The 18,639-nt window shown below is 40.1% G+C and overlaps 1 protein-coding gene and 1 long non-coding RNA gene across 6 annotated transcripts in view; one reads left to right on the top strand and one right to left on the bottom strand.

Annotated features, from left to right (window-relative positions):
- Positions 1–2,007: 2,007 nt before the first annotated feature.
- LOC102155843 lies at positions 2,008–16,507 on the bottom strand. Of its 2 annotated transcripts, none has more exons than XR_005369928.1 (3): positions 16,401–16,507; positions 8,787–8,917; positions 2,008–3,768 (listed from the first exon to the last, which is right to left on the bottom strand). It is a non-coding gene; the product is annotated as an uncharacterized LOC102155843 (long non-coding RNA). The 2 variants fall into 2 exon arrangements; XR_005369927.1 differs by lacking the exon at positions 16,401–16,507 and adding an exon at positions 14,967–15,075.
- A 514-nt stretch (positions 16,508–17,021) lies between these two features.
- The window catches only part of SYT1 (synaptotagmin 1), a 535,022-nt gene continuing 533,404 nt past the window's right edge, over positions 17,022–18,639 (top strand). For all 4 annotated transcript variants that reach the window (XM_038558525.1, XM_038558523.1, XM_038558526.1 and 1 more), the window contains exon 1: positions 17,022–17,199. The gene's annotated coding sequence lies outside the window, so the exon portion shown is untranslated. The remainder of the gene's footprint in view (positions 17,200–18,639) is intronic.

An 18,639-nucleotide genomic window follows, 5' to 3' on the forward strand; every position in this document is an offset into this window, starting at 1 on the left:
AAGCTGGGATCTGGAGGTTTCTTCCTAATTATGTGGCAATGTATCAAGGCTGTGGATCATGGCAAGAAGATGTGTCCAATTTTCCTATCAGTTTTGTAGCTAGCTTCATAAATGCTCAGGCTGCAAGAAGAGCCTCTCATTTTAATTAGTTTCTGGATTTCTCAGAATAAGAACTGATCTGTGTATTTCTGTTGAATCAATGTATCTAATGGGGAAAGAAAGTCCAAGGTTTCCTAGTCTGCCATCCTACTGACATGATCTGAGTCTTACTTTTTTTTATAATGGCATTTTGCAAAATATCAGGCACTTAATGCTTATGGATTAAGGATAGAAAGTAACATACTATTGAAACTTTTGTGCTATTGATTTATTGAATCATATATTCGTTTCAATAAATGAGTCCCTTGTTACTAAGCTCCTTTTTTCTAAATATGAAAGATTCCCAATAGGAAAGATGAAGATAAAATGGCCAACTCAACATACCTAATATACAAATTGCTCTAGGCTAGGTTCCTTGAGAAAGTCAAATGAAGAGTATCCCTCTTTCCTGCCTGGATCCTGGACCAAATGAGAGGCAAGATAAAAGGCCAGCAGATGGAGAGTCAACATATGTCCTTTACTACTGATTAAAGGTTAAGAAGAAGGATATAATGGAAAAATCAAAATTGTTTTGCTTACTGGATCCACAGAAATTGACTGATTTACCAACGGGACAGCTTTAGACTGGATCAACCACTCTTACAAAAAAACCTGCCCCCTGAAAAAAATAAAAAGGAAATAATGCGGTATCTGTAAGCACTCCTAGAAGGTAGGAAATAGGAATGGTTTGCCCCTATAGCACTCCAAATTAATGTACACAAGTCTAAATTATAATGAGTAAGATACACAAATACTGAAATGAAAATATCAAGGATTATTTTTAAAAATGAAAATGTTTTACTAAATTTTTAAAAATGAAAAAGTTTTACTAACTTTTGTCTCAAAGATTTAATTTCACTCATTAATGATGTCATTGATTTCAGCTAGTGATTAATATCTCATTACAGTTTTTATTTCTTAATGCCAACAAGGCTTTGGTTATAATTCTCCTACATTAATTTAGTGGAAGCTATCCAGTGGCAATCTATTACATTTTCCCAGTTAAATTAGCATGATGGAATTTTAATGGATCTTTTAATAAACATGATGATGATCAAGAATATTGTGAAATCAAAATCACTCTCAATGACATTTTTGACTTTGTGTAGTAACAATCCTCAGTCACTGATTCTGGTCCTCTGAGTAATAACTCAAAATGTATTATTAATATCTTTCTCTACTGTTAGCAGTGACAAAGTGAACATGGACTAGGCCAGATTAAAAAAAAATAAGCTGTTTAATTAGCTAATCTAAAGTTTTCATTTCCTGCGATTGTGGTTCTCCAACTTTGTGATCTTTCCCAATAAAATGTAAACAGAAGAGATGAGATTTGACTTGGAATTGAAAGAGTAATAGACCACCTATTTGCATTTATAAACTTTATGTCTTAGGGTTTTGTGTTCAGACCATTCACAAAGGCAAATCTTGAGTTTAATTTAACCCAAATATAAAACGACATTTCCTCTGGAAACAAATTCTTAAGATATTCATGTTCAGTGGGGTGGCTGTTTTTCTTTGCTCTGTGAAAACGCACATCTAGACTTGAATTAGCGAAGCAGGAGAAGCTCAATAACCGAACCTGGTTTGTGTCTTGAGAGAAGGCTGCTAAGCTGCATGCTGAGATTCTCCTAGGACATATTTGAAAGAAATTTCTGCAGGTGGTTGAGAGTTGTCCTTTATGCAGCTGTGGTAATGGAATGAAAATTGCTTACTCTGGGAACATTGACTGTATCATCCTTAAATTATCTGTGCAATGCTTAAATAGTTTACATTGCTGTAGGGATAGGAAGGCTCAGTTATGTTGCCATCCTGAGATCATCACTGCCTGTAAACACTGAGTATTCAATGCAAGCAAACCAAATCATACCATATTTTTATTTTAAACTTTTATTACATTTTTATTTCTATATAATATATTGTGACTAAGAAAAGACGAATATACATTTAAAGACAAACAGGGATTTAGGAAAGCTTGTCCTATAATTTATCATTTAAATACAAACTGTTAACATTTTAGTTAATAACCATTTGATACATTTATATAAGAAGTATATATATATTAATTTTCTTTCAAACACTCATGTAATAATGGATCATGTAGCACTAATATCTCATGAATGTTCTGGGATGCTTGGCTGACTCAGAAGAACATGCAACTCTTGATTTTGGGGTTGTGAATTCAAGCTCCATGTTGGACCTAGAGCTTACTTAAAAAAATAAAAAGAATATTCTATATTTTCTAATTAAATACAATATTACAGAAAATCAGAAAAAAAATGAAAAAAATATAATAAATTGGGATTGCTATAAATCCTTGCTCTCACAACTACTGGAAATATATTAAGATATAACTATATATTTCATTTTCCCGGCTGGTACTCTGAATAATTGGTATATTTAAATAATATATTAAGAACATATTCCATGTCAATAAATGTAGAGAGCCATCAACAGGATAGTGATCAAAAGCATTGTCTCTCTAGAGTCAGATTGCCTGGTTTTCTGATCTAGGGCTGCCACTTACTTGTGAAACACAGGACAAATTGCTTACCTCTACTAAACCTCATCTCTATATTGGGAAATGAAAGCACTACCTCCCTAATACAGCCATTATAAAGCAACTAATACATAGGATTTTACAAAACAGAATATAAAGTCTTACAATTGTGTTTATACTATTACTGAGTAGTTTGTCAAGTGAGTAGATATACCAGAGACTAACCAATTCTGTTTGGTGGATTTTTATAGCATTTTCAATTTTTCGCTATTAAAAAGAATGTATAGTCCTTATACATTCATCCTGATACATTTGTCATATTATTTTCTTAGAATGCATTGTACTAATGGGAAGTCAGAAATTATTAACTTGAAAGAATTTTAGGAAATACAGAAATGTTTAAAAATTATTATTGGAGTATAATTGGCACATAATGTTATATTAATTTCCAGTGTATAACATAGTGATTGGACAGTTCTACACATGACACAGCATTTACCACAAGAAGGGTAGTTACCATCCATCGCCATACAATGTTATTACCATATTATTGATTACATCCTTTATGCTATGCTTTTCATTCCTGTGACATATTTATCTTATAACTGAAGTTTGTACCTCTTAATCCTCTCCCTCCACCTATTTTGCCCATCTCTCCATGTCCTTACCCTCTTGCAAACCACCAGTTTGTTCTCTGTATTTATATCACTTTTAAACTCTGAAAACATAAAGGATAAGTATTTATGTGAAATGTACAGTGAAGAAATGAAATAAAATCTTATCAGTGTTTTTAACAACAGATTTTCTAATGTATAAAAAAAGGACTTTTTAAAGAACATGTAAGATCTTGCAATAGAAAATACTTTCATAATCAGTTTTAATCAGAAAACTGCCCTAATCCATTGGAATGAAAGCAAAAGAAGTGAACTCCTGCAGTGTTTTGTGTCTGAGAGCAATGAAATATCTTCAGTACAAGCATTAAGAGAAATTTTGAAAGACTATAGAAAAGTACAGAATTGGTGTGCATTAAAAATGAAAAGGGAAATTGGCATATGTGTGCTAGTTGCTCCATCTTTTCCTGAATCTCACCAAATGCAAAATACCCCATCTCTGTAATCCTGTAAAGCTGGAACCTGTAAAGCCAAAGGGTTTGTAATTATTTAAGGTAAAAATAACTTTTGAATAACCCAGAAGTGAATGTTCTAAACTCTGACTTGTGTATCAGAACCACTTAGCTATAGGCAGAGCTTGCACATGTGATGCACTACAATTTTTAGAGTGCATAGAAAGTTTAAGAGACTTAGAGTGATTAAGTGATCATAAGAGGAGGCTAAAGGAACAGGATAATATTCAAAGAGAAGAACCTGTAGTTCCCCCTTTGAGGATGAACTACAAACTATTGTTTGTAGACAAACTATTAATTTGTCTAATATTGTGGACACCGAAGGAATACCCTGTTATTTCATCGAGTGAGGTCATTTGTACTATGATGTCCTGAAAATGTGTCAGATCTATCTAGAAGATCAAAGTAATTAGATTCAGCATTACATGTTTCAGTAAATTTCCTATATAGATGTGAAACTGTATGTAGCTCCCTTAAAGAAAAAACTTCAGTGCGACACCCCATCCTCACTCAATTAGAATACATATTCCTAGAGTGTCCTAACCATTCCCTTGATCTCTCTTAACCATACTACACAGGGTCATCGAAAGTGATATTCTTGACACTTAAAATATAATGCCATTCTCTTGTCCCACTCTCTCCTTCTGGGCACATGGGATCATGTTTTATTTCTTGTTGATTTTTTTTATTGTGGTAAAATATATATAATATATAACATAAAACATATATAATATATAACTAAAATTTACCATCTTAACCATTTTAAAGTGTATAATTCAGTGGCATTTAGTACTTTCACAATGCTGTTCAGTCATCCCCACTACCTGGTTCCAGGACAATTTCATCACACACACACAAAAACCCACAACACTATATCCTTTATTGTTAAATCCATAGAGACATAAAACACGTTATGTGGTCTTTTATGTCTGGTTTCTTTCACTTAGCATAATGCCTTCAAGGTTTGTCCATGTTGTAGCATGTATCAATACTTCAGTACTTTTTATGGATATCCAGTATTTCATTCTCTGTCTACTACATCTTGTTTATCCACTTATCAGTTGATTGAGAGATACTTGGGTTGTATCCACACTTTGGCTAACGGGAATATTGAGGATATGAATATTTGTGTAGAAATTTTTGTTTCAATATCTGCATTCAACTATTCTGAGTGTATATGTAGGAGTGGAATTGCTGGGTCGTATGGTAACTCTGTTACTTATTGAGAAACTGCCAAACTGTTTTCCATTGCAGCTGAACCATTGGACAGTCCCACCAGAAGTATATGAAGGTTAAAATTTCTCTACATCTTTACCAACATTTATTTTGGTTTTTTTTTTATTATTATACCTATCCTAGTGGGTGTGACGTGGTATGTCATTGTGGTTTGTAGTTTAATTTCCCTAATAATTAATGATATAGAGCACTTTTCATGTGCTTTCGGCAATTTTTATAATTTCTTCAGAAAGATGTTAATTGAGTCCTCTTGCCCATATTTTAATAGGGTTGTTTATCTTTCTGTTGGTGAGTTGTACATTTTCCTTATATATTTTGAATTCTAAACAACGTGATCAGATACAATTTGCAAATATTTTCTAGAAATTTGTGAGTTTTCTTTGGCTCTCTTGATAGTCTTTTGCACAAAAGCTTTAATTTTTTTTAAAGATTTTGTTTATTTGAGAGAGAGAAAGTGAGCGAGAGAGAGAGAGAGAGAGAGGGAGAGAGAGAGAGAACAAGCTGAGGGAGGGGCGGAGGGAGAGGAAGAAGCAGGCTTCCAGCTGAACCTGGAGCCTGATAGGGGGTCAATCTCAGGACTCCAGAATCATGACCTGAGCCAGAGGCAGATGCTTAATTGACTGAGCCACCCAGGTGCCTTACACAAAAGCTTTAAATTTTGATAAAATTTCATGGTATTATTTATTTTATTTTATTTTATTTTATTTTATTTATTTATTTATTTATTTTATTTTATTTTATCTTGTGTTGCTCATACTCCTTCTGTCATACCTAAGAAATCATTGTTAAATGCAAGGTCATGGTTTACTTGTTTTATTCTAATAGTTTTAGCTCTTAACTTTAGACTTTTGATCCACTTTGAGTTAATTTTTAAATACGGTGTGAGGTAAGGGTACAAATCCATTCTTTTGTACATTGCTATACAGTTTTATCAGTACCATTTTTTGAAAACACTGTTCTTTCTCCCAGTAAATGGTCTTAGCGTCCTTGTAAAAAACCAATTAGCTATAAATGCTTGATTTCTGTACTCTCAAGTCTAGTTCATTGGTTTGTATGCTTATACTTAAGTCAGTGCTACAGTAGTTTGATAACCATAGCTTTGTAGTTAGTTTTATAATCAGGAAATGTGAGTCCCCAATTTTGTTTTCCTTTTTTGATATTATTGTGGCCACTCAGAGGATCTTAAAATCCCATATTAATTTTAGGATCAGATTTTCATTTCTGCAAAATGGTCATTGGACTTTGATAGAAATTTCATTGATTCTGTAGAATGATTTTAACAAAATTAAGTCTTCTAGTCTGTAAACATGAGATAGCTTTCCATTTACTTAAGTCTTTTAAAATTTCTTTTAGCAGCGTTTTGGTATACAGTGTTTGGTGTGCTTTGTTAAAATTATTCTTGGGATTTTTATTTTTTTAATGCTATTATAAATGAAATTGTTTTCTAAATTTTCATTTTTGGATTGTTGATTGATATATATAGAAATGTAAATAATATTTGTGTGTTGATGTATTCTGCAACTTTTCTCCAATTTGTTCATTCCTCTAATAGTTGCATTTGTGGATTCCTTAAGATTTTACACATACATTAACATCTGAGAATAAAGGTGGTTTTACTTATTCTATTCCAATTTTGATACCCTTTATTTAATTTTCTTGCCTAAATGTGTATGCTATGAATTCTAACGCAGTGTTTAATAGAAGTGCAGAAGTGAAATATTTGTCTTTTTCCTGACTGTAAAGGAAAAGCTTCAGTATTTCATCTTTGACAATTGTATTAGCCTTGGGTTATTTGTAAATAACCTTATCTTGATGAGCAAGTTCCTTTATATTCCTGGTTTGTTGAACTTTATCATTATGCAATGGTGTTGGATTTTGTGAAATGTTTTTCCTGAATGAATTGAGATGATATTTTGGGGTGTTTTTTGGTTACTTTTTGCCTATTAGTGGGGCATGTTCAATTGATTTTTGTATGTTTAGCTACTTTTGCATTCCTGGAATAAATCCCATTTGGTCATGGTATATAATCCCGTACATACCAGATTCAGTCTTTTGGTATATTGTCTAGGATTTTTGCATTTTTGCTCAGAAAAGATATTGGTCACTAGTTTTCTTGTGATGTCTGTTTTTTATGAGACTAGCCTCACTGAATATGTGAAAAAAGTGTATCCTTCTAACTTCTGAAAGAGTTAAAGAAGGATTTGAGTTAATTCTTCTGTAAAAGTTTGGTATAAATAACCAGAAATCTGCTCTTGCACTTTTCTTTGTTGGGAGGTTTTATAGGGGCATTTCATGTAGTTTGAATCTGCAGTTTTCTTATCACTAACAGTTTGAGTACTTTTCATGTACTTATTAGCCATTTTTCTTATGCGAAGTATCTGAGGAACTCTGTCCCCATTTTTAAGTTGTTAGCTGTCTTTATTGTTGGGTTGTAGGAATTGTTAATATATCCTATACACAAATTGGGTATACATTTGTGAATTTGTTTTCATAATATGTGGCTTGCTTATTCAATTTATGGTTTCTTTGAAAGAAATTTTTAATATTGATAAAGCTTAATTTGTCAGTATTTTCCTTTAACAATTATTTGTTTGTTCTAAGATGCTAGAAACTCTGTTGTTCTGGATAAGTCCTTTGTCAGATATATGAATTATAAATGACATCTCTTAATTTGTCATCCGCCTTTTCACTCTTTTAATGATGTCTTTTCATGATCAGAAGTTCTTAATTTAAGGAAGTCCACGTTGTCAATCTTTCCAATACTGATTAGCAATTTCTGTACTCCATTTAAGAATTCTTTATCTCAAGTTCATGAAGATATTCTCCTATACTTTACTACAGAAGTTTTACTGTTTTTCCTTTTACATTTTGATCTATGATCATTTCCAATTACCCAATTAGATATGTATCTAATTGGTTTAGCATCATTTGTTGAAAATAAATTCTTTCCCCACTGAATTAATGATGTGCCTTTGTTACAAATTAGGTGATACTTTCTCTCTCTCTCTCTATATATATATACATATGAGTGTTTCTGGACTCTACATTTAGTTCTATCAGATTATTCTTGTTACCAGTAAAATGAATATTATGAATAAGAAGCTTCATAATACGTTTAATATTGAGTAGTGTAGGACTTTCAATGCTGTTGAACTTCTTCAATAATTTCATAGAAAATGCAAAACCTTTAGAGTTGCATATAAATTTTTAATTAGCTTGCCAATTTACATTAAAATTGGTGTTGAATTGGATCTATAAATCAGTATGGCACAAACTGACATTTTAACAACATTTACTCCTCCAATACAAGAAAACGGTACATTTTTTCCATCTATTTAGGTTTCATTAAATTTTTCTCAGCAACGTATAATATTTAATATAGAGATTATACCCATATTTTGTTAGATTTATTTTTAGGTATTTATTATCTCTTGATGTTATCATAAATGGTATCATATTAAATGTCACTTGTCTTTTTTAAAGATTGTGTTTATTTATTTGAGACAGAACAAGTGATGGTGGGCGTGGGGGCCAGGGAGGGGCAGAAGGAGAGGGAGAAGCAGACTTCCTACTGAGCAGGGAGCCGACTCAGGGCTGATCCCCAGATCCTGACATCACGACTTAAGCAGAAGGCAGGCACTTAACTAACTGAGCCACCCAGGCACCCTCTCTTCTATTTGTTTCTTATATATAGAAATTTATTTTTGTATATTGACCATTTATCTAGAAAATTGGGTAATGTCATTTATTCTAAGACTATTGGCATATAGAAACATATAATTTGCAAATTACCTATTCATCTCTTTATTTCATCTATATCTCTCACATAGTCTTGTGTCAATGTGTCATGGTGCAATCTCTGTTTTCCAGAAGCTTCTATGTATGATGCCAAAATGGAGTTGGTCCAGAGGTACTTGTGTGACCTACGGAAGACAAAAGTACAGCTGTAGCTATTATTCATTGAAGGTCCATACACTCACTGTGGTATCAGATAGAATCTGACAGATGTGTAACAGAAATATCCTCAGTTTCTAGTCCATTCTTGCCTACCGACTCCCTATGCCATGTCTGTTTTCTCCCTAATAACCCTCAAAGACCCATAACCATACCGTTGGCTACCCCACAGAAATAAGTAAACAGGCTACAACTTCCCAGAAGCTTCGGGTGTTAAATCCCGTGTTAAACCTTGAGCTTGTAATGATAAAGGTTAACAACTTAAACGTCTAACAACTTAGCAAAGAGCAAACAAACAATAAAAAATATTGTAAGGCATTCAGAAGAAAAACATTTTTAATGAAGAAAGGATATGAAATAAGTTCCTACCTTATGATGGGTTCCCTGAAAAAGGCTGAGGTAGTATATAAAGAATTACTTATTTAATATGATTATTTAAGGAAAAAACCCCACTATAATTGAACTGTGAACAATTCATCGTATATTTAAAAATTAAATGTCAACTTCTGGGATATTAACAATATCGATTGCTTAATCATTTTTATTTTAGCACTATTCAATATGTGGTTTGCAAACAGATAAAATGCTACATGAATTTAAAGTATAATATAAAAATCTGCATGTTAAGTTTGAGATTAAACACATCTATTCTGAGATTAAACAAAAAATCCAGTTCATTTTTTGAATGTTTTGAAAACTCCTCCGTTTAAATGAAAGTTTAAACACATGGATTGTTGAGAAACCCATTCTTAAGCAGAAAAGTCAAGGTATTTGGAAAGGAATAAACCAATTATAAGCAATAATCATTGAATAGGTGGTAGGAAGTTCTTAATTCTTTTAGCATGAATGTTTACATTAGAGAAGCCAAAACATCCAACTTTATTTTGAAAAAAGACCAAAGAAAGGTGCGTCTTATAGACCCTTCATTTAAGAAATTAAATAATGGAGATCTCAGTTGTATATACTTCAGTTTTACTACAGTCACTCTCTTACCAACAAATATCTAATCTATAGCCTTAGGAATGGGCAACACAGCAAAGTTAATTTCCTAAATTACCGTGATTTACTGGCTTATTGCTACCTGGTCTCTGAATTTTTGACCGCCTCTAAATCCACTCCACAGTCTTCTGATCTGTTAGACATGCGCAGAGTCTGCTCTCCATCTGCTCAACACCACAAATGGTAAATTCTTACTTTAACCTATTACCACAATAGGTCTTTAATCTCCTGGGAAAACCCTGCCTCATCATTGAATTAACATGGCTGTCTTTGCCTGATTGCTCCAAGTTTTGTTCATGCTTACTGGCAAACCTTGAACCTGGTCCCACCCAGGTGTACTCCATTCTAGATTTGCCTGGCATCACTGCATGTTCTCATACTACCAATGCAGACGTACAGAGGGAGAATGGGCAAAGAAATGGATATAGCATCAGTAGAACCAGGTTACACTCCCTATTACCCTTAATTGCTCTGTAACGGTTAGCAGACCTTTTAAACAATCTGAGCCTCAATTTTATCCTTTGTTAAGTGGAAACAGTGGAATGACAGGAGAGGACTATGAGATTCAGATGATACGGATAAAAATACTATGAAAACACAAAGTATTGCCAATATAAAATATGTTGATTTAAAAAATATCTTTGTAATATTCTGAGATAGGACTGATTTTTTCCTTTAGATATAGTATTAAATGTGGTGATTAGGAATATTCAATATGGGATTATTATTACTAAACTTTGAGGTATAATAGATTATATAGGATTTTGCGAATTCTCTAGAGGAATAGTTGGACAGTATTTACATTTAAAATATATATGTGTGTAGGTGCATATATATTGAACATATATATGTGTGTTTGTGTGTGTATATATATGTACATATATATATATATAATTCCAAACAATTATTTCACAAATAAACTTTTAATTTATTGATTGATTATAAGTAAAAGTGTCTCTTCATTGTATTCTTTACATGAAGTTAAGATCTAAGGAACTTTTTAAGCAGGGCTAAGCTCATTGAGATTCTTGCTTATTTCCTTGTTAAAAATTTTATGCTGGAGTAATAGTACAAATGGATTCTTGCTTATTTTCTTTTTAAAAATTTTATACTGGAGCAATAGTACAAAAGGCGAGAATTTTTCTTTCTTATTCCTCTATATGAAGCCAATCACAATTAACTATCTCTATGTCTTTAAGTGATTTAAATTCTTTAGACAAACGTTTTTCATAGAAGATGAATAAAGCAATTGAACTATGATTTTCTATATATTCATGTAATAAACACCCTCCCTCTGATTTTAAAGGGAATTAGTAGAAAATCTAATGTTGCTCTTGTTCTTTCAGTGAACTGTTTTCACCACACTATATTCCTTATATAATAGAGTATTCGAAAAATATATCATTTGTTTTCTAAGACCTTTAGCTAACATTAGCTCAAACTACTTTTATTTTGCCCTTGAGATAGATTCACCTAAATAATATTTTCCTTGCTAACCTCAATAGCCTGACACAGTATATTACTTTTTGAGTCACTGTCCTCCTTTTCATTTCCAATATTTTCTTAGTCATAACTTTTAAGAAAAGGCTTTTGTAAAGCCACATTGAATACTGCTAGCTCTTTATTTTCCTTGGAAAGTGTAAAGTATTATAGTTCAATTATGGGGCTCTTACTCTCTTCCCTGGAGACTTGACTCCCATCTGTATTCATTTTTTTCCCCTCACTCAACTCTAGATTCTCTTTATTTAACATTCTGTGTGTCCAGTTTAAAAATACATGTGGTTAATTTCTCTTTATCTAATTCTGATACAGAGTCCTGATGTTTTTTTCCTTGCCAGTTAGCTATAAAATTATTAGCAGTACTGCCAGACCAAATGATCTTGAGAAAAGGAAGTGGAAGGGAAACCAGAATGGATAGCTCCTCTGCCTTTAAGTGTCATTAAAGCAAGTGGATGACTCCAGTTGTTTGCTAGAGAACGAAACCACAGTGTTCATAAGTTTTTTTTAGCACTAGAATCAATTTTCTCTTAATTTTAAAAGTAATATAAAATCAATTTTAATGGAAAAAAACAATACTTATGCGCACATTCTCGAAACATAAAATCGCTAATTTTCTAAAAGATTACAGTTTAAGACTAACATATGCCAGATAGATAATTATTAACATTTTATGTATAAACACGTTTTTATAACATGGATTTAATTTTCTTCTAAATTCAGTTTTCACAGGTGAAGAGCATACACCTCACTATTAGCTTAAGTAGACTGGATGATGGGAGGAAATCAAATCTCGAAATTAGAAGTCTGAAAAAGTGGCAGTAGTAGCAGTGATAATAATGATAAAATAATAATAATAATAATGGTTAATATCTTTAAGTCCTTGATGTGTGCTTGGAAGTAGCACTTTATGTACTCTGCTTTACTTCATCCTCACAAGAAAACTTAAGGATATATGTTGTATCTTTATTTTAATTTAATTTATTTATTTATTCATGAGAGAGAGAGAGAGAGAGAGAGGGGCAGAGACACAGACAGAGGGAGAAGCAGGCTCCATGCAGGGAGCCCGATGTGGGACTCGATCCCCGGTCTCCAGGATCACTACCTGGGCCTAGGGCAGACGCTCAACCACTGAGCCACCCAGGCGTCCCTATGTTGTATCTTTACGTATATATTATAGATGAGAAAATTGAGGCTTGGAGGAGGTTTTGTACATTTTCAAGATCATACAGATAATTAGTGGTGAGGCTGGAATTCCATCCAGATTCTTACCCCAGAAAACAAACATTTAATCAATTCTCTGACCTGGGAAGGAAGGAAGGAAGGAAGGAAGGAAGGAAGGAAGGAAGGAAGGAAGGAAGGAAGGAAGGAAGGAAGGAAAGGAAAAAGGAAAAAAGAAAAAGAAAGAAGGAAAGAAAGAAAGAAGAAAGAGCTGTATCTTGAAAGGCAATGGCAGAAACTGTATAGACATGAAATTTTTAAAAAGCTATAAATCTATACAAATAATAGGCAAAATTTAGAGAAGTTGATTATTTTCATTTTTCACAATCAAAATGATACTTATGAATAGATTTTACCAGACAACAATGTGATTATTAAAGGTATAATGTTTAATGATATGTGAAAACCTTAATGAATTGGAACTCTGTAGTACTAGGATATACAAGTGTTTCCACCAACATGGAGAATTTTCTTGGTACCTCTCTTATATATCATTTCTGTGGTCTACTGAAAGCCTTGGCTAGGTTTACAATTAATGAATTTCTAAAGGCTAATTCCCATGCTTGCCATAAGACAAACTTTTCTCCTCAGTACTTCAATCCAGTTTAGTTTCTATTCTGATTCAGTAGCTTAAAATAGATGGCGAAGGGAACGTTAGAGTAGTAAATAAATGAATAAAGAAAATGATGAAATGAGATCTTAATCAGAGCAAATATGTGAGGAAAAAAGTGAACAATAGTCTCTTAAAGAAAAGAATGGAGAAGCAAAATGTTAAGCAAAACATTAAAACACATCTAAAATAGGAAATAGTGTTTAAAAAATCTCATACAGTGAGGGGATAAATTAAATGTCAGTGGATTAAAGAGTATCTGAGAAATGAAATAAAGAGAGAGAAAGGACAAATGACCTGATTCTTCTTTTAATGAAGATAAGCCTTCTATAAAGGGCAAAGAGGTGATGTCCACTGATCTGTCAACCTGGTAGCACCTGGTGGAGGTCTTCAGTCTATTCCCAGAGTTTGGGTAGAACATACGAATAGGAGAGAGAATAAAAATCTTAGTCTCGGGGGACCTGAGTGGCTCAATCCGTTAAATGTCAGCCTTCAGCTCAGGTCATGACCCCGGGGTCCTGGGATCAAGCCCCATATGGGGGCTCCCTGCTCAGTGGGGAGTCTGCTTCCCCCTCTCCCTCTGTCCTTCCTCTCCCTGCTTGTGATCTCTCTCTCTCTCTCTCTGTCTTCTTAAATAAATAAATAAAATCTTTTTTTAAAATCTTAGTTTTGCAAAAACTAGAGTAGATCTATATCCAGTGTGTAAGTAGAGTCTTCTTAATATTCCTGAACAGAAAGGGTATTAGCTGTAAATTTAATCTCAGTACACAAGTAAGGCCCATTTCTTGTTAGCCAGTAGTCTCCTTCAGGGAACTTTGGGACACACACATTTAACGCCTTAGTTTTTAATAAGTGGGATCTAGAGATTGTGCTGGGAGTATTTTTAGAATGAAGATTTCTTGGAGGTGGATATTATGACGATCCTCTCATACAAAGACATTTATCAGAAAACATGATTAGAGAGGTAATTGATTATTCTTGTTTCTCTTCCTCCTTTCTTCTCCTTTTTTTCTCTTCAGATACCTAAGATTGATTTTAAATGAACATCTATGACCTCAATTCTCCAACTATGAAAGTAAGGATTGAGAAATACTTCAGAAAATGGAAGACATTTACCTCAAGCTACAATCTTGCAGGACACACGAGCACCTGTCATTAAAAGGATTCGTTTATATTAAGGTTGTCTCCTCTTACCCCTCCACTTGGACTAAGGATCTTAATCTTAAACATTACATAAATAGGAGTGATTTAATTAAAACTTCAAGAAATGTGTTACTGTTAATTGAATTCTTGCTACAGTTACCTTTGCAAACCAATGTTAATGAAACTCCAGTTCAAAGTGGATGGGCTTGGGGAATTGAGATAGCTCTCCACTGCCTCACCTGAGATGCCACCACACCGTCTTGTCAGTCAAACGGGGGAGCCCAATTTGTAGCTATTGATCCCCTTTTACACAAACTGCTACGATTTCAAAAAAACAAAACAAAACAAAACAAAACAAAACAAACAAACAAAACCGAACCAGGGGTTCCAAGGCCATGAAGCAGGGTCAGTGAGTGAGAAAGGGAAATACTTCTGGGCTTCTGGAAGCCTCTCACCTGTGGAGCAGGGCCCACCGGCGCTGGGTCCCGCTCCGCCCCTCCCCCCCCCCCCCCCCCCCCGCGCGGCTTTATCACCAAGCTCTAAATTACCCTGGAGCTTAGAGACAATCAGGTCAGCGCCGCTTCACCAGGGAAAAGCTTCTTACTTCCGAGCAGAATCGTTTGCGGAGGGGATGGAGCGGGGAGGATGGAAGGGGGGTGGAGGGGGGTGGATAGAGTGGGGAGGATGGAGGGGAAGGGATGGAGGGGGGTGGATAGAGTGGGGAGGATGGAGGGGAGGGGATGGAGGGGGGTGGATAGAGTGGGGAGGATGGAGGGGAAGGGATGGAGGGGGGTGGATAGAGTGGGGAGGATGGAGGGGAGGGGATGGAGGGGGGTGGATAGAGTGGGGAGGATGGAGGGGAGGGGATGGAGGGGGGTGGATAGAGTGGGGAGGATGGAGGGGAGGGGATGGAGGGGGGTGGATAGAGTGCGGAGGATGGAGGGGAGGGGATGGAGGGGGGTGGATAGAGTGGGGAGGATGGAGGGGAGGGGATGGAGGGGGGTGGATAGAGTGCGGAGGATGGAGGGGAGGGGATGGAGGGGGGTGGATAGAGTGGGGAGGATGGAGGGGGGATGGAGGGGGGAGGATGGAGGGGGGATGAAGGAGAGGGGATGGAGGGGCCGACGGGGACCGCACCCCCGGGGGTCGCCCTGCACCCGAGCCCACGAACTTGGCGGCGCCGCGGAGCCTCCCGTGCACCTGCTCCGCCCGCAGCCGCAGCGCCTGGGCGGAGCCGCGCTCCCCGGGCCCCACCTACGGGCAGCGGCCGCCCCGGCGTCGTGGTCCCGGTCCCCGCCCCACAAGTCTGCAGCTGCCAGCTCGCGAGGCCCCGGTTGTGGCCGCACCGCGCCCCCCCCGCGCCCCCCCGCCCCCCGGAGCCCTGCCTGGAATCCGGGGAGCAGCCTCGGGTCTACAAGGACCGTGCACGGTCCCCCCGCTCCCCCCAGCCCTGCTGGAATCCGGGGAGCAGCCTCGGGTCGCCCAGCGGACCCTGCACCGCCCCCCGGAGGCCCCCGCCCCCCGGAGCCCTGCCTGGAATCCGGGCAGCGCTCTCGGGTCTACGCGGATCCCGCACCGCGCCCCCCAGCCCTGCTGGATTCCGGGGAGCAGCCTCGGGTCGTCCAGCGGACCCCGCACCGCATCCCCCAACTCCCCCAGCCCTGCTGGAATCCGGGCAGGAGCCTCGGGTCTACACGGGCCCTGCACGGTTCCCCCGCCCCCCCCCCCCCCCCCCCCCAAGCCCTGCTGGCATCCCGGCAGCAGCCTCGGGTCTACACGGACCCTGCACGGTCCCCCCGCCTCCCCCAGCCCTGCTGGCATCCCGGCAGCAGCCTCGCGTCTACGCGGCCCCCTCCCCGCGTGTCGGGCCAGGCCGCCCCGCGCGCTCGCAACTCCTCGGGGTCGGGGGGGCCGGAGACAAACTTTGCCTCCTCCCCGCCCCCCCACGTCCCCAGGCACCCGCAGCCCGTGCGCCCACACACCTCGGGACTCCGAGGGGTGCTGTCGCGGTCTGGGCATGCTCAGTATCGGGGCAGGATTTGATTGAAAGTTAAAAAAAAGAAAGAAAGAAAGAAAGAAAGAAAGAGAGCGAGGGAGCGCGAGGAGGCGTGGGGGGCGGGGGTGGGGGCGGCTCTGCGCGGGGCCTGCGTGGCGCGCGGAGCGGGTTGCGGGGCTTCCCCAGGCGGATGCCCTTGAGCCGGTCTCCTTGGGGGGCCGCCCCCCGCCCCCGCCCCGGGTCCCCGGCCGCCGCGGGCCGCACACCCACGGAGGGCGCTGGGCTGGGCGACGCCGGCCGCGCGGACCCGCCCCCTGCGCGCCGCCCGGATTGGCTCGTCGGAGCCGCGTCCCGGGTGCAGCCAATGAGGCGGCCGGGGCGGGGGCTGCGGGGCGGGGCGCGGGGCGGCCGCCTCCTCCCGGAGGGATTCCTGGAGGAGCTGCAGTGTGGGGATGCTCTAGCCCGAGCGCTGCCCTCCGCGCCGCTCCTCCTCCGCCTCCGCCTCCGCCTCCTCCGCCTCCCGCAGCCGCAACTTGCAGCCGCGCCCGGGCCAGCCCCCCGGGGTGGTGTGCGCGGCGCCCCAGGGGTGTGTGCAGCGCGGGGGCGGCCCTGGGACCGGCGGGCGGCCCCGGGGAGCCTCCCACGCACCCACACCCACGCGCCCCTTTTGTGTTGCAGGCTGCCCCTCCACGAGCAGAGGCAGCGGGAGGACGCGCGCGCCCGCACGGGTCCACGCGGGCAGAGCCGCGGGGACGGACACCGGCACCCCCGGGTCCTGCCTCCAGGTAAGACGGCGACTCCCGCCGCGTGGCCGCCTCGCCCGGACCCGACTGCAGGACCGGCCCCCCCCGGCCGCCTGGGTCTGGGCGGTGGGGGCTGCTGCAGGGGAGGGCGCTCCGGGGGGGGGGGTCGTGACCCGCGCGCCCCGGGGGCAGCTCCTGCAGGAGCGCCCGCGATGCGAGCCAGAGTTGCAGCTGCCCTCCCCCCCCCCCCCCCCATCCTCTTGCTCCCTCTCCCCTGCTCATCCTTTCTTCTCCATCGCATCTCCCACCTCCCCCGCCCCCGGGCTCGGGCTCTCTCGCGTCCCCACCCTCCTCCCATCCGAAGGAGGCACAGGGTTTCCTTTCTCTTCCCGGAGAGGATCGCCTCTTCCCAGAGCAAAGAGGGGGGTCCAAGGGGTCGCGAGGGGTCGCGGGGGGTCGGGGTGGTGATGGTGGGGGGGACCAGGGTAGAGACAAACCTTTGCAAAAATTCGAGAACGGAAAGCAATTGGAGGGAATAAAGGGAGTCAGGCTCCAGCCCGGGCTGTCGGGAGGGCAAGCATCAAGTTTGACTCCTTCTCCTCCTTGCAAGACGCTGTGCCTCTCACTTGATTCCTTCCAACGAAGCAAAAATAACCCACTGATCTAACCCACTTTCAACTGCTTAATTGCCGTCGCTTTGAGGTGCCAACCATCCCACTTTGCCCGTTGGCCTCTGTCCTGTGGGGCTGGCTAGGGGCTTCTGCCCATCCGTGGTAGCCTCTGCTGAACTTTGAGGGGGGGGGGGGGTTCTCGTGTAAAGAAAAAAAAAAAACTCAAAAACCAGATCATTACTTAGTCCTGAGGTTCCCTGCTATGGCCTTTGCGTTGGGGGGCAAAGGATGTAAAGTTTCAAAACATTTGCAAGGGACACCAGTGTGACCGCGAGGGTTGGATTCCTACTTTGAGAAAGCTAATCTTCTCGTTCGTTTTGCCTACGTGTTGATTCCTACTTTATTGACCATTAACCCTTCAGTGAAATGAAGCAGCTGTTTCACTGATTCTGTGTATGCAGTTGCCAGCTCTCTCGGCCCTTTCGCTCTGTGTGCCTTGTGTTGCCGGGATATCCAGGTCCTGCCTTGCCTGATTTTCTTTTAATGAGGATGTTGGGCGATGCAGACGTGGTGTGAGTGCAATTTCAGTTCTCCATTTGGGAGGCACATGGAAGCTCAGTTGGCCACGAATCCTCTTGTAGTGGAACAAAGTTTAGAAAGTAATGGTAGGGAGATAGCCTCAAATTTTAAAAATCTTAAAAGGCAAATTTTGTTCTCGTGTCTTACTATAAGAGGAAGATATCCAAAGAGCCCTGTTCCCTGGCTGCCCGCACCATAGGTCGAGCAAAAGGTCCTTGTTGGACAGAGCCTTGACAGCAGCTTCAGCAACATGCAATTCCCTCATCGGTGCTGTACGCCTTCCTCACCTGTT

This window comes from Canis lupus, chromosome 15 (assembly GCF_011100685.1).
Source record: "Canis lupus familiaris isolate Mischka breed German Shepherd chromosome 15, alternate assembly UU_Cfam_GSD_1.0, whole genome shotgun sequence".
Taxonomy (NCBI): domain Eukaryota; kingdom Metazoa; phylum Chordata; class Mammalia; order Carnivora; family Canidae; genus Canis; species Canis lupus.